Source organism: Macaca fascicularis, chromosome 1, assembly GCF_037993035.2.
Source record: "Macaca fascicularis isolate 582-1 chromosome 1, T2T-MFA8v1.1".
NCBI lineage: Eukaryota > Metazoa > Chordata > Mammalia > Primates > Cercopithecidae > Macaca > Macaca fascicularis.
The window spans coordinates 56091538-56105051 of record NC_088375.1 but is presented as its reverse complement, the minus strand read 5'-3'; positions in this window follow the sequence as shown (position 1 = coordinate 56105051).

Here is a 13514-nt window from a genome sequence, read left to right as displayed (position 1 = left end):
AGATGAATAAGGATGAATGAATTAACATGGGTCAGACTCAGTGTTGGGTCCTGGGCTGTTACTTTACATACTCTATTATACATCGTCAGCCCAACCCAAGATAAATAAATTAGTCTCCATAAAGCCACCACACATTATTGACTTTCTGAGTTACAGTCAAATGAAACACAAGGATTTTAGTTCAGTTCTCCCCTCCCCAATCCCAACAAATTAATTAGTATTGAATCAGACCACCTTCATTCTATAGCAGTATATCTTACATAACTTTTCATTTGACTGGTTAAATTTCACCTTATATCTTTCATTTAAACTTAGGCATCTTTGGGTTTTGTTTGTTTGTTTTTATATGTTCATTCTCTTATTCAATATATCATGAGAAGTTGAGCTCGAGAATCAAAACCAGACTTCAACATCGCAGTAAAAGTCTCAATTTTTACCCTGCCCTCTCTGAGGCACCCCTAATGCTCTTCTCTGTCAAGAGAGCACTCTCTTTTCCTGAGGTAAGAGTAAACTCAGGTTTGTGTTACACAAATTATTTGGTAATATTTTGTGGAGTCAGCATTTGACACCTCAGTCAAGCATATAGTCTCCAGAGGCACACGTGAACTAAGGGGAGAGGAAATGATCAGTTGAGCTGCACTATCTCTAATTGTCCAGAAAGAGAGAAATGCTGCTGCCAAGTCTCCCTGTCCTCTACAAACCATCAGTGCTTACTCTTGGGTGTTCATCTTCTTCACATTTGATCATTTCTAAAGGATGCTCTAGTAGTTAAAAGCATCTACAAAAAGAATGGAATATCTAACTCTTAGGATTGAATGTGAATTAAATAAGTTAATAGATGCCAAGTGCTGAGAACAATGCCAACACATAACACTCCTTAATATTTTATAAAAAGTATTCTATCTTCATTCCGATCATTAATAAAAATATTAACCCAAACTAAATGAGTACAGAGTTTCAGTAATTAGGAAAGACCCAATTTGGTATAAATCTTGTATTCAACAAGCTTTCCAGTACTGTGTTGTGAATTGAAATGACTACACTATCATCAATATCACTGTATTTCCCCATTTCACCTCCCAAAACATTATGAGAAACATAATGTTTAAAGTATTTTTCTATTAAATGTAATAATCCTATTGGAAAACAAAGGAAGGGAAACATAGTTTGTGTGGCAGAATTTGTTCATATTGAATGGTTTTTACATTAGCCTTCACACTGGAAAAATTCCAAGAAGACAGTGTGTACTGTTTGTCAAGGGGAAAATGTAGGAGGCAGGTGAAAGACTGGAACAGGAAGTCAGGGACACTTGGGCACAAGGATGGCAAAGAGTCTGTATCTGGTATTGGGCTTTGGGTGAATCTTTGAGTAAATGTTAAGAGTCACAAAGTCAAACTTTACCTATTTAGCTTCCTTGCCAACACTGGAGACAGCAGTTAGTATGTTATTTTTCCTTTGTCAAAGTGAGGAGTTGGGAGAGACACTAGATCAGCATTCCTCATAGCTCTCATGTTTCTAAATTCGTCTGAAGGCCCAAAGGCAAGAGATCACCAGCGTGACCTATGGATTTATGAGACTCAGCACCTTGTGGCTGGGATTTTAGAATGGACTTGCTTTCTTGCTTTACTCCTGGCTCTAAGTGACTTTCACACAGTCAGTCTCTGAAGTTTGCTCCCTTCAGGCTTAGTTTCCTAAAAGGATGCTGAAAACAAAAATGTAGAGGAAAAAAATGCAAAAAGTCCCAGGAAGTTCACAGTGCCTGCAGGAGACGGGTGAGTTCCACATGCAAACCTGCAGTCCTTGTTGTGTATCTCAACCAACTGTGGTGACATTTCTAGTGGGATGTCACTACAGTGATGACCTGCTTATTTCCATTTCATTCCGGCCTCAGCTGGAGCATAATCCAAGGTTTAGTGCTGTTTCTAGGCCTTAAGAAAAAGAAACTCTTTTCTTTGTACAGAAAAACTCTCTCCAGAGTAGCTGAAAGAATATTATGTTGTCTTTTCATAACGCTTTTTAAACACACTCTAAATATAAGCACAACACATTCAACCCGTGGGAATCCTGCAACCCCCAAGTAGGGAAATATTTTTAAAGAATATTATGGATGTAAGAAATAGTTGTTTTTACCCAATTCTATAGCCCTTCAAAATTAGGGAAATGAGTCCTTTAGTGTGGAAACTATCCATAGCCTCAAATTTAAAACACAATATGAGGTTATGGGATTTATTTTTTATTCACCCAAGGCAGAATGAAATTCTCCTGTCTGAAACATGAAGAAAGCTTGTTTTTCCTCTGTTTCTTGAGGTTGCTTAATGAACAGAATAACTTTTCTCCCTTGTGAACTGCTTCCTGCTACAACAGTGGGAAGTGTAAGATAAAAAAGAAGAGCAAGAAGAGAAAATGAAATAGAGAAAAAAGAAAGGTATCCAAAATACAACTACTGTATGATAAAAGACTTTGAGTATAGCAATGATATCATATTCAAATCACAATGCAAAACAAATAAAGTTACCTGTTTATGTCACTGTAGGTTGAGGATGGTGAGAATTCTCTTAAGAGTGCTGCAGAGCAGAGCCAACATTTCTTATTGCAATTTAGGAAATGAATAGAATATAGCTTTCTCTTGTCTGTCTTAACTTTTAAAAAATCCTAATAAAAGAATAACTGAATCTGAGTAATAAGAACATCAGGAAAAAATTATATAGAATATTGGATTTATACAAACAGAACCTCCAACCTGACATTTCTTAAGACAAGGAAAATATCCTTTAAACGTTTAAATTGCTTCTAATTGTCAATTACAAAATGTTGGAAAAGAAATAAAATGTATTTATTTTAAAATACATATTTTATTTATAATATAAATATTTATTTATTTAAAAATATATATTTTAAAATTTTGTGTAACTATATGGGGTACAAGTATATTTTGTTATATGTCTGTATAGTGGTAAAGTCTGGGCTTTTAATGTATCCATCACCCATGTCATGCACATTGTACTTACTAAGTAATTTCTCATCATACAACCCCCCTCCACCCTCCACCCTTTGAGAATCTTCTATGTCTATGATTCCGCACTCTATGTCTACGTGTACACATTATTTAGCTCCCTCTTACAAGTGAGAACATGTGGAATTTTCAAATATACTTATTCTAACAAAAGAAAGAAGAATGAATTAAACTCTAGTATTCAGTGTCAAATTCTAAGTGTATTTGATATTAACATTTTAACTTTTGAAATGGAAATTGCTTGTGTAGGCTTATTTGCCTTTGAAACTAAATAAGCATTGTCATCTTATTTAGACCATGGATTATTTTGTTAAATCTATATATACAGAGGAAAAGTACATTTGAGCCTGCTGTATGTGACACCTTGCAGATCTTATATTAATGAAATCTGTTTTGATAAGCTGCTACTCTTATCTTATATGTGACCGTATGGAGCTAGCAAAATGAATACTGAATAAAAGAATGTACTAATACAGGTGCACACAGAGGGAGAGAATGAACATTTTTTAAGGCTTATTTTTCTCAACTGCTTTCCAGAAACTTTTGCTGTTTCAAATTAAATTCACATTTTTACTAGCAATATAAGAGTGCCATCTTGCAACATACTCACCAGCATTGAGTATTATTTTGAATTAATCTTTACCAGTTTAAAGTTCCACAAATAATGCCATTGTTATCTGAGTCTATACTTGTTAAATATAGATATATAGATATTTAACACCATTTTTGCTTATTTTTAGACTTTTATTATGGCAAACTTAAAACATACAGAAAAATAGAAAGCACAACATACTGAACTTCCATATACCCATTATCAACCATTATCAGGATTTTACAACTGTTAACATTCAGTCACATTTTCTTTATCTTTCTTTTTATATGTAACAGTCTTTTTTCTACAATGTCATTTTATGCCTCCCAAATTATAGTTATTTCTTAATGTAAACTAACGCACATATTCAATTCCCATTTGTATCAGAATGCAAAATATAAACATCACTTTTGCTTGATGTGCCTTTTAAATCTCAATTCTGTAAGAAATGAGTAATTGAGAATTCTGTAAGAATTCCTTCCTTTTTAATTAATGCTTATGTGTTGAAGAAGTGGCTCATTTGTCCTGTAATAATTCCCACATTGTGTTCTCATGGTATTGTTTAACATCGTTCATTAGTCTCTACATTTCCTGCCAACTATTCATCATATCTAGAAACTTCATCAGATTCACATAAATTTTTTTGAAAAAATAAAAGACTTCAAAGATTGCACTTGTGTAGCATGTATTACATCACATTAAGAGGTTTCTGTTATCTGAGTGCTCTATTTTTTATTTTTATTTTAGTTTAGTTTTAGGTTTTTTTATTCTAGTGTTTTATTTTAGTAGAACTACAATTCTTCTATAAATAAGAACTTGGCTTCATTAACTATTGCCTTCCCTGAAAAACACTCTATATGAAAGGCAGTAAAATGCTTGAAACTTTTCCTTTATTTATCATTTTCACCATATAAGCTGGTGTCCCAGCGAGCAATTGACCAACTAGATTTTGTTTTGTATTTTGAAAATTCTTATACATTTATGGACTTTAATATATTTAATTTGATCAATCATTTTTAAGTATTTTCCTTCTTGATGGTGAAATTACCCTATCACGGGCCAATAAGAATTCCTTCGAGATGCCTCATGTGTGGTTTTTTATTCATATTATCTCAACAATATTTAATAGATTCCTTGCTATCAAGCAAACTTATTTACACACTTCCTGTTCATGGTGAGGAATCAGTCATTTCTTCAACAATCTAGTGTGAAATTACACTAAGGGACTATAATCTCTGCATTATGGGTATTTATTGTTACAGGTTTGTTACTAATTCTAGGCCTTTTCAATGGAAAGAAATAAGAAATACGTATTTTTGATAGAAGCAAAAATAAATCTTGAATTTATTTTAATTTTTCCAATTCACATTAAAGAATTATAGAGATTTTATTTTTCACATTAAACAACAGAAATTTAATTCCTCATAGTTCTGAAGGCTGGAAGTCCAAGGTCAAGGTGCTGGCAGGGTTGATTTCTTCTGAAGCCTTACCCCTTGGCTTTTAGATAAAAGTTTCCTCTCTGTTTTTACATCATCTTTTCTCTGTACCTATCTATGTATCTATGTCCAAATTTTCTCTTCCTATAACAAAACCATTCACACCGGATTTGGGACCACTGTGGTGACTTCATTTTGACTTAATTACCTCTTTAAAAAATGCTTTTTTCAAATACAGTCACATTCTGAGGTAGTAGGGAGTGGGGACTTCCGCGTGAATTTTTGGAGGACACAATTCAACCCATAACAGGGGTGCTATTTGTTTTTAGTTTTTAAAATAATTGTGATCCTTCCATGAATATAACTTTTGCTCCCGTATTTTACCTGATAACATTATAACATAAATATTTTCCCATTTGTTCTTTAGCCTTTGTAAAAATTTAACAGCTGCAAAATACCTTGTCAAATGATTATATTGCCAAATGTTAATCACTCTTGTTTTGAACATTTAGGTGTTCCCTCTGAAGACCATATATAAAATATTTGACCAGCCAGGCACGGTGGCTCACGCCTGTAGTCCCAGCACTTTGGGAGGCTGAGGTGGGTGGATCACGGGATCAGGAGATTGAGACCATCCTGGCTAACACCGTGAAACCCCGTCTCTACTAAAAATACAAAAAATTGGCCAGGCTATTGGCAGGCGCCTGTAGTCCCAGCTACTCAGGAGGCTGAGGCAGGAGAATGGCATGAACCTGGGAGGCAGAGCTAGCAATGAGACCAGATCGCACCACTGCACTCTAGCCTGGGCAACAGAGCAAGACTCCATCTCAAAAAAATACATATATATAACACCAAAGACCAGATTTTATTTAACCAAAAGAATAAAGATAAAATAAAGCATTTAACCAAAATATCCCTCAAAATATTTTTGGTTAAATACTTTATTTTATATTGGTCTTTTTTCTATTACTCTTACTCTGAAAACTATGATTCTTAAAAACAGAATTTTTTTTGTTTTATGATATATTGTTCTAAAATAATAATATCAACATTACTGATTACAGGACCTCTGATTACAATTTACATTTTCCTTGTTTTCTTGGGTTTAGGTTTATACAATCAAACTACTATGTTTTAAAATAAATGGAGATAATTTTTCCATGTAGCTGTTATGTCAACTTGAGATACAGTTGTGTCCAGAATTTATTCCTGCTTGTGGGTTCTTGGTCTCACTGACTTCAAGAAGGAAGCCGTGGACCCTGGCAGTGAGTGTTACAGCTCTTAAAGATGGTGTGTCCGGAATTTGTTCCTTCAGCTGCGTCCAGAGTTTCTTCCCTCCCGTGGTTCATGGTCTCGCTGACTTCAGGAATGAAGCTACAGATGCAGACCGTGGCAGTGAGTGTTACAGCTCATAAAGGTAGCGGGAACCCAAAGAGTGAGCAGCAGCAAGATTTACTGTGAAAAGGAAATGAACAAAGCTTCCACATCCTGGAATGTGACTGGAGCAGTTGCTGCTGCTAGCTGGGATGGCCAGCTTTAATTCCCTTATTTGGCTCCACCCACGTCCTGCTGATTGGTCCATTTTACAGAGTGCTGACTGGTCCATTTTTACAGAGTGCTGATTGGTCCATTTTACAGAGTGCCAATTGGTCCATTTTACAGAGTGCTGATTGTTGCATTTACAATCCTTTAGCTAGACACAGAGTGCTGATTGGTGCATTTTTACAGAGTGCTGATTCGTGTGTTTACAATCCTTTAGCTAGAAAGAAAAGTTCTCCAAGTCCCCACTCAACCCAGGAAGTCCAACTGGCTTCACCTCTCACAGTTAGGTTAATTTGTTTCCATTCATTTTTTATTTGAGATATATTATTTGGTTTTGATTTGATTTGATTTTAACTCTGTAAAACGTTAAATGGTTCCACTTTCAAAGCTATAAAACAAAGTACAGAGAGCTCTAGCTTCCCACTTTCTCTCTCTCCATTTGTAGATAACCAGTTTTTTATTTATGTCTGGTTTATCATTTAGTTGTTCTTTTTGAAATAAACAAATAGAGATAAGTATTCATATTTGCCCCCTTTTATTACATAAAACATAACATTCTATATAGACTTCTGTTTCTTATAAATCTATGTTTATAGTTGTTTTGAGTCCGAATTCAAGCAGTCTATGCATTGCATATGGTGATATGGAATTAAGTACTTTTAAGGATGCAGTTTGCTGTTTTTTCATGTGTCTATAGTAGTTATCTTTCCAACAAGATTCTAAACACCTTCAGTGAAAAAATTATGTCTATACTTTTACCATACTTTCCACACGACCAGGTTCAGTGCTGAATCCACAGTATTTAAATTAATCATATTGATGTATTAATTATGAAAACATTTTAATATACTGTGATAATATAGAACTTACCAACCCCTTTTTATAACTCTACCCTAAACAGACTTGTATCACAGTTTCTGTAACATTAAATTTCATTTGCTAATCTACCTCTTTCTGCCTTCTACAAAGGTTTAACTTTAAACCCTTTAAAGTTACAGGCTAAGCACCATTGACTATTCATCTTTGGTCCCTCAGTGTCCACTAGGGTGCCTGACATGTAGCAGACATTTAGTAAATATCAGTTAAATTAAACTGAATCTACTGTAAGCAAGTACCATTACCATTAAGAGTTGTAACCTACTATGGGCTTAAGTTTGTATTTTACGTTCTTACATGTTTCATGTTTATTTCTCAGTTCCCTGTATTATATATCTGTACAATGTGGAAGGGAAATATGCTTTTCTCAAGTGGAAATGAAAATCAAAACCAAAATGAAATCCTAGAAAATGATTTGGAAAAAAGAGTATCTGAATTCTCTAAAAGGGGTTTGCAATAAGATTATTGACTCTTCTTTGCCATCTAAAATTCTCTTCACTATGAAATTATTTGTTCCTTCAGAATACATCTCAAGCTCTACCTACATTCAACCCAATATTTTGTTACACATTATCTGACAAAGTTCCTTAACTGTTTCAAATTCCTTGTTACTAGCTCGTGGAGCTGGCACTTAGAATGAATCTAGTAAGTGTTTGCTAAATTGAATTGCTGTGCTTTGAAAATTATGGTATACTTTTAGATTGTGTAAATCATATTAGATTTCATAAAAATTAGCTTGAGGTAAATTGTAAGAATTCATAGTATACAAAGGGATTTTTAAATTGAGAACATTTGGTGAAAAAAATATGTGTAAGACACAACAAGATAACATCAATAGAAGTTTGAGGTTAAGGAAAGGATAATATTAAGCTATGTTGCGTACACAAAACAGCTGTGTAAGATTCACTACATTTCCAAAAGATGGGTTGTAATTTGGCTCAAGTTGTCAATAGCAACAAATAATTACATGATTCAATATCCATTTTAAAAAATTGAACCATTTGCTCAAGAACATACCTACTTTTAGAAAGGAGACAGAAAATTTTCCTTTATGGCTCTTCATAAAAGAGGCACTATGTGATATAGTAGAAAATGGCTTCAATAACCTTATAAAAAATACAATTATGGACCTACTAGAATGGCTAAAATTTAAAAGACTGACACTCCCAAGTATCCCTAAAGATGTGGAGCAACTAGAACTCTCACAAACTGCTGATGAGAATGTAAAATGATGCATCCACTTCAGAAAAAGAGTTCAGCAGTTTCATATAAAGTTAAACATGCACTTACCATGTAATTCAGTAATTTCCCTTCTAAGTACCTACCCTCAAAATTGGAAATATATAGCTACACAAAGATTTCTATGCAAATGTTCTAATCAGTGTCATTTATAATTGTCAAAAGCTATGAACAACCCAATTCTCCATCAATTAGTGAATTGATAAACTAATTGTGACCTATCCATACAATGGAATACTACTCAGCAATGAAAAGGATCAACTGTTGGTACATGTAATAATATTAATGAATCTAAAAAATATGTGCTACATAAAAAAAAACTAGCCAGACACCAAAAAAATGCATAGTGTATGATTCCATTTATACAATATTACAAAAAAGGTAAAACTCACCCATATTATCAGAAAGAAGACCAGGACTGAGAACAGAAGAAAATGACTGCAAAGGGACATTTGGGGGTAATGTAAATGTTTTATATTTTGACTACACTGGTAGTTACAAAAGTTTATATATTTGTCAAAACTCCTCAAACTGTATAGTTAGAATGAGTGCATTTTGTTATATGTAAATTATATACCAACAAAGTTAGTTTGAAAAAAACAATAATTATCTTCATCGTGTTATTTATAATATCTCAAATTATAGGTTAAAGTAAAACATCAAAGCATGTTTTAATTTTATAAGGATACATCCAAGATAGTTGAAGAATGAAGGTTTCTAATCTGGCTAAATAGATGGGATAACTTTATTTGGGGATATTTAATGAATTTTTTATAGGTAATTCCCTTAAATGTTATTCTATACAACTGAGCTTTTTGAGCTTTTTACTAAAAGCTGTGTGTCAGAGAATTCAAAGTTAAACTCTCTGATAAGGGCATGGAGTACACATATCTTAGGTTGTTGATTAAGTGCAAACCCATATTCTTTAGTATTTAGCAGAGGTGAAGATTAAAATATCATTTATGAGAAAGTATTAATAAAATGTACTTATTTCTTAACCTAATCATATACTGCTATTTTAAGTGTATTTTATAGTCTCCTGGATCTTCTTTATGAAAAGAGAGGTAAAAGAAACACTTACTGAACATTCATTATGTCAGACACTTGGTTAAACACTGTAATGTTGTGTATTCTCACAAGAACCCCATGTGTTACGTAATGTCATCCTCATTGTACATAAATACAGCAGGACTACACTAACCTTCAATTCTGAAATGCGTAATAGTTCATTTTTAGCATAATGCATAAAGTCCATTCCTATATAATCAACTTTAATAAGATTGTTGAATAAGAGATCTAAAGGTAACCAAAAAACTCAGTACAAGAACTCATTAATGCATTGAACACATATTCATATTATGCACCTACTAGAGTGGCAGGATAATGCTGTGGTTAACAGTGTCAATTCACATCCAAATCCTGGCTCCACTACTAACTGGTTGTATGGTCTTGGGCAAATCATTTAACTTTCCCATGCCTCAGTTTTCTTACCTATAAAATGGGGATGATTTAATTAGAAAGATACCCAGCACAGAAGGCTTTTGTGAGAAATGAGTGAGTTAAAAATGGAGTCCTTTTCTTGTAAAGGTGATGGATAACAAGAAAGGAACCCTTCTATCCATGTGCCTATACGTCAGCTATATCTTTCCCACTTCTTAACTGAACTCAACGTAGAAGATAATAGCATTTTATTACAAATAAATGAAGAACACTTGATTATCTGAACAGATTATAGATGTAGGGACAGGGAAAAGCCATATGCAAATGTAATTATTCAAATGGTCTGGTCCTAGAACTCTGTAAATTTCCCTTTTACTAAGTCGCTAGCATTTGTGTATACTGAATATGATTATCTCCCAAAGTCTAACACAAAATCACAGTGTTGTTCTCCCAAGTCTCCAATCCATGGTCTTAAGCATATAAAGATGACAATCCTACTAATAATCCTACTGGCAATACTATCAATTGTTACTAATATGGCTAAAAATCTAAAGCAAGTCTATAAGTCATCTAGTTAACAGAACCCCCCCCCCACACACACACCCAGGAAAACTGCCTTTAAGATTATACCAAGAGCACTATTCACAATAGCAAAGACTTGGAATCAACCCAAATGTCCATCAGTGACAGACTGGATTAAGAAAATGTGGCACATATACACCATGGAATACTATGCAGCCATAAAAAAGGATGAGTTTATGTCCTTTGTAGGGACATGGATGCAGCTAGAAACCATCATTCTCAGTAAACTATCGCAAGAACAGAAAACCAAACACGTTCTCACTCCTAGGTGGGAATTGAACAATGAGATCACTTGGACACAGGAAGGGGATCATCACACATCGGGGCCTATCATGGGGTGGAGGGTAGGGGGGAGGGATAGCATTAGGAGATATACCTGATGTAAATGACGAGTTAATGGGTGCAGCACACCAATATGGCACATGTACACATATGTAACAAACCTGTACGTTGCGCACATGTACCCTAGAACTTAAAGTGTAATAAAAATAAATAAATAAATAAAAATAAAAATAAAGATTATGCCAAGAGCTACTTTTTAAAATCTTGGTGTTAATTATGACAACTAAGAACTCGCCCAAATTAAAGCTGAGTAATCAACAAAGTTTTCTATTTTGACATCATCCTCTTCCGATGACTTTTCTTTCTACTATGGCATCATTCCCCTTTCATTTCAGTGTCATTTTTCGGCCCCATCCATGTGCTGAATCTGCTGAGCTGTCTCCTGGCTTCAAGCACATCTTGTTTTTCTCTCCCAATATCAAAACTTATAAACTGCAATTTATATTCTACTACAATCCGGAAACGAATTTTCTGACATGTAGAAAGAAGTTTTACCAATTATTTTATTCATTGACTGATAATATTTAATTTGCTAACCCTTAGGAGTAGTTGCAATTATACAGGCAACTCTGGATGCTGAAAATGCAATGTCTTAGGCAAATAGTTATTATCAAAGTTTAGTGACAACTTATCTTGTGCTGACGGCTAAAAGATATGCATGCACTTTCTCTATTGCTGATTTAGAAAAAAGGATTTGCTTGTATACTGAGTTTGAGGACAAAGCGTACTCAGCTTGGGACTAAAATGTTCTGGCATCAGAGCAACCTGGCATGATATCACTTATGGGAAGTCTACTCAAACTCGTCGGGTCTCTATGCCATCTTTTCAAGAAGGGGTTCCATGACCACCCTGCTTAAAAATGATAACCCTCAAAAACCTAGTCTCCTTTCTTGCTTTATTTTTCTCCATAGCTTCCTAATATTAGTTCCAAAAGTGTGAAGGATTTGAGATGTTACCATATGCACAGTTACATAGAACCTATATATGACACCCATAGTAGCACAAAACTGTGTGTGTATGCAATATACATACAATTTTATAAACACACATACACTAACAGAAAAATGAAACTCTGGCTTAGAGACAGACTTTCAGTTACCCACTGTATTTGTTGCCTGTGGCTGCTGTAACAATTTGCCATAAACTTGTCAGTGTAACACAACAGAATTTTATTCTCTCATATTTTTAAAAGAAATTAGTCCAAAATCAAAGTGTTGGCAGGAGCACACTCTCCGGAGAGCTGTAGGGAGATTCTGTTCATTGCTTCTTTCAACTTCTGGTGGCTCCAAGTGTTCCTTATCTCATGGCTGCCCTGCTGTAATCGGCTTCCGTGGCCACATTGTCTCCTCCTCTTCTCCTGTGTCTGTCTCTAAACTCCACCTGCCTCTCTCTTGTAAAGATACATGTGATTGCATTTGGGACTCATTCACAAAGTCAAGGACTAAACTCCTGCTATCAACATGCTTGTTTATTGTCCAATGGCAGGGAGCATCATTCATACATATTTGAGGAGTGTGGTTTGCCCTGGAGTGATGTGATTATTTGGCCTGTGATTAATCACATCTTTTTTTTCATATAAGGTAGCATTCACTTTTTTGCCATATAAGGCAATAATCATAGGTCATAGGAATAAAATATTATTTTTAGGGACCGCCATTCAGCCCAATATACATAAAGATATTGTTTTTGTGCCCCATGGGGTGACATGATGAGAATCTGTCATCTCCTCATGTATAGAGAGGTCATGAAAACAGGAGCTAATATAAGACGCTGGGCATGTTTGTCTCTGGAGAAACAGTAATCTTTGCTCTGGAGTGTAAAAAAGTCTTCTCTGGAGAGCAGAAGGGATGATCTCTAGGTATTTATTACCCTGGAGTATAAACAAATGGCTCAGGGTTGGTTTCGTTGTCCATACAATGTAAATAATGGCTCCAGGAAAGAGAAAAGAAACAGTTCTATCTTTCCAGAGGTCTCTCTTTTTTTTTTTTTTTTTTTTTTTTTGAGATGGAGTATTGCTCTGTTGCCCAGGCTGGAGTGCAGTGGCACAATCTTGGCTCAGTGCAACTCTGCCTCCCAGGTTCAAGCAATTCCTCTGCCTCAGCATCCCGAGTAGTGGGGATTACAGGCACACGCCACCTGGCCCAGCTAATTTTTGTATTTTTAATAGAGACAAGGTTTCACCATGTTGGCCAGGCTGGTCTCGAACTCCTGACCTCAAGTGATCCACCTGCCTCTACCTCCCAAAGTGCTGGGATTACAGGCATGAACCACCACGCCTGGCTCAGAGGTCTCTATGTATAGGGTTGATATTCCATCATCCTTTAACCAGGTTGCCACTAACTTTTGCTCAGAAAGCCCTCACCATACAGAAACATGAAAATATTTATAGAGTGCTATTTCCTGGTACATAACATTTAAAGTATTATATATGTTTCACTTCTCTTGTTTATGG